Source organism: Kogia breviceps (assembly GCF_026419965.1).
Source record: "Kogia breviceps isolate mKogBre1 chromosome 20 unlocalized genomic scaffold, mKogBre1 haplotype 1 SUPER_20_unloc_1, whole genome shotgun sequence".
Taxonomy (NCBI): Eukaryota; Metazoa; Chordata; class Mammalia; order Artiodactyla; family Physeteridae; genus Kogia; species Kogia breviceps.
Genome location: NW_026711560.1, coordinates 237,501 through 240,000, shown reverse-complemented (window position 1 = coordinate 240,000; position 2,500 = coordinate 237,501). Strand labels below are relative to the sequence as shown.

At 77.1% G+C, this 2,500-nt stretch overlaps 1 non-coding gene across 1 annotated transcript; it reads right to left on the bottom strand.

Annotated features, from left to right (window-relative positions):
• Window positions 1-1,216: 1,216 nt before the first annotated feature.
• LOC131749181 (5.8S ribosomal RNA) lies at window positions 1,217-1,369 on the bottom strand. The gene has a single exon (XR_009333250.1). It is a non-coding gene; the product is annotated as a 5.8S ribosomal RNA (ribosomal RNA).
• Between the last annotated feature and the right edge of the window lie 1,131 nt (window positions 1,370-2,500).

The following is a 2,500-nucleotide window of genomic DNA, read 5'->3' as shown; positions in this document are numbered from 1 at the left end:
CCTCACCCGCCCGGGCGCGGCGAGGGCGCCGGGGGCGGGGAGAGAGGAACGCGCGGCGTGCCGGGCGGGGGCTGGGGCGGGGGCGGAGGGGGAGCCGGGACGGGAGCACGAGCCGGCGGCCACGGGACGGACGGACGGGGCGCGGAGAGTCGGGGGGTAGGGAAAACGCACGACACCGAGCGCGGCCCGGAGGCGGCGCGTCGCCACGGAGGAGAGGAGAGGACAACGGGGACGGGAGAGGACGAGGGGAGAGGAGAAGGGAGAGGAGAGGAGAGGAGAGCGGCGGACGGCGTGCGTGGAAGGCAGGGGTGGATGAGGACACGCGGCGGTCGCCCCCCGAACGCCGGACCCTCCTCCCACGTCTCCTTCCACGACCGACCGATTCCCAACTCTCTCCCTCTGTCTCTCTTCCCTCTGTCTCTCTCTCTCTCTCTCTCTCGACGCCAACGCAGCACACCATCCTCCACGCAGCCGCGAGACGCCCCCCGCCACGGCCAGCGACGGACGCCGTGCGCCCCCATCCACCACCGACAGACGCCCACGACGCGGGGCTCGGGGGCCGGCACGAAGCGCGGCGCGGCGCGGCCGCAGCCCGGGGGAAAGCGCGCGGCGGCGGACGACGCCGCGGCGTCCCGCGGGTCGCCGCCGGGGCACGCATCCCCGGGGCGCGGCCGCGCACGCAACGACTCGGCCTCGGGTCGGCCCGAGCCGCCCGCCCCGACACGGCGAAGGCGAGGGCGGCGGGGGGGCGGGCACGGACCCCGGACGCGCGCGGGTCAGGGCGCCGCGGAGGAGGCGGCCGGGCCGGGCCGGACCGTCGCCGGGACGCCGCCGGGGGCGGGCGGCGAACGACGGCGGAGCGGACGCGGCCCCAACACCACCAGCACCACGGGCCCCGGCCGCGAGGGCGCGGGACCGTCCCCGCCCACCGGCACACAGCCCCGGGGGTACGCCCAGGGACCGCTTGCGGCGCGAGGGCGCTTCCCGAAGGGGACCGACCGCGGAGGCCACGGCCAGGGCCTCGTCGCGAGCTCTCTCTCGCTCTCTTCCCTTCTCGCGGGCAGCGGGGCCCCCGTGGCCTCGGCACGAGGGGCACCGCGTCTGCACTTAGGGGGACAGAGGGCCCCGGACACGGGGCCCTGCGAGGAAACCCCCAGCCGCGCCACCCCGGGAAGGCGCGCGCGCGCGCACCCCGGGGGGGCGATTGATCGTCAAGCGACGCTCAGACAGGCGTAGCCCCGGGAGGAACCCGGGGCCGCAAGTGCGTTCGAAGTGTCGATGATCAATGTGTCCTGCAATTCACATTAATTCTCGCAGCTAGCTGCGTTCTTCATCGACGCACGAGCCGAGTGATCCACCGCTAAGAGTCGTACGAGTTTGGTTTCTCTGGGTTTCGGCGGGGTCCCCCGCCGGTGGCACGGCACATTTCCCCCACGGAGGGAGGGCTGCCTCTGGCCGGCCAAGTCAGACGAGACAGAAAACAGCAGACCGGAGCGGGGCCGGAAGGTTTCACGACGGGGCGCCCGGCACCGACCCGCAAGACGGGGCGGGCTCGGACACCCCACAGGCGCCCGGGGGGTTCCCACCTGCGCACACACACACCCCCCCCGTCAGGGACGCGGGGCGCGCACGCGCGCGGGCACACGGGACCCGGCCCCGCACCACGGCCGCCGGGTAGCCCCCTCCCGACGGCCGCGGCGGCGGGGAGGGCCGGCGTGGCGCGGCGCGCGGCGCCCCGGCCCCGCGGGGGCGGGGGCGGAGGAAGCGGGGTCTGGGGGAGAAGGGAGGGGCCTCCCGACTCCCCGCGGGCCCGACCGCCCCGACCCCAAGGCGGACGGGCGACCCCCCCATGGGTCTTTAAACCTCCGCGCCGGGACGCGCTAGGTACCTGGAGAGGGGGGAGGCGGGCGAGGCCGGGGAGGGGCAGGCGGAGCGCCCCACGCTCGCCGCCACCCCCGACGCCGACCGACACGCTCTCCGCCCGCGGCCGCCCGCAGCACGCGGGCCCCGGCGCTACCGGCCCGTGACTCGGGGGCGCCCCGGCCGGGCGACGGGCCCAACCGCCACACGGGACACCACCACCCACGCCCACCGCCCGACGACGTCCCCACCGTGTCCCCGAAACCGGGCCTCGGAGACCTCCCCGCTCGCTCGCTCGCGCCCGGACGCGGCCCTCTCCTCTCCGCTCCTCTCCCGAACCCCGAACCCCCCCGCCCCCGGGGCCCCCTGACCCCTGCACCCGCCTCCCGGGCCCCCTGCTCGCCACCGCGGGCGTTCAGGGAGGCTTCAACGGGAGGCGCGGGGGGGGGGGGCGAGCGGGCAGGGCGGGCACGCGGGGGGGGAGGGCGGGAAAGGGAGAGAGCGAGAGACAAGAGCCGGACGGACGGACAGACGGACGGACGACGGAGGAGAGGCCCCGGGCTCGGAGGACAGGCAGAGGCGCCCGGCGAGGGGGCGGAGGGCCCGGAGCGGAGGACGGACGACCGGCGCGGGGGAACAA